The sequence below is a fragment of the Suncus etruscus genome, chromosome 3, assembly GCF_024139225.1.
Source record: "Suncus etruscus isolate mSunEtr1 chromosome 3, mSunEtr1.pri.cur, whole genome shotgun sequence".
Taxonomy (NCBI): Eukaryota; Metazoa; Chordata; class Mammalia; order Eulipotyphla; family Soricidae; genus Suncus; species Suncus etruscus.
The window spans coordinates 91,801,797-91,802,446 of NC_064850.1; positions in this window are offsets into that span (position 1 = coordinate 91,801,797).

The window sequence follows — 650 nt, forward strand, 5'->3', positions numbered from 1 at the left end:
ACCGCTTTTTTATGTCACATAGATTCTGGCAGTTTGTGTCTTCATTATCATTTGTTTCCAGGAAAGTTTTGATTTCCTTTTTGATTTCATCTCAGACCCACTGGTTGTTCAGTAGCAGGGTGTTTAATTTCCAATTGTTAAAGTTTTTCTTCTGTGTGCCTTTGTAGTTTACATCTAATTTCAGAGCCTTGTTGTCAGCAAAGGTAGCCTGCAAGATTTTTATCCTCTTGATTTTATGGAGGTATGTTTTATGTGTCAGCATGTAGTAATGAACCATGTACATTGGAGAAGAATGTGTATCCAGGTTTTTTGGGATGGAGTGTCCTCTCTCTCTCTCTCTATATATATATATATATGTATATATATGTATATATATATATATGTATATATATATATCTTAGTCCTCTTCCATTACTCTTTTCAGGACTATTATGTTTTCTTGGGGTTTCAGTCTGGTTGACCTATCAAGTGTTGATAGGGCTGTGTTGAAGTCTCCCACAATTATTGTGTTATTATTGATTTCTTCTTTCAGATTTGTCAGTAACTGTATTAGATAATTTGCTGGTCTCTCATTGGGTGCATATATGTTTAATAGTATGATTTCTTCCTGTTGCACATATCCCTTGATTAGTACATAGTGTCCATCTTTG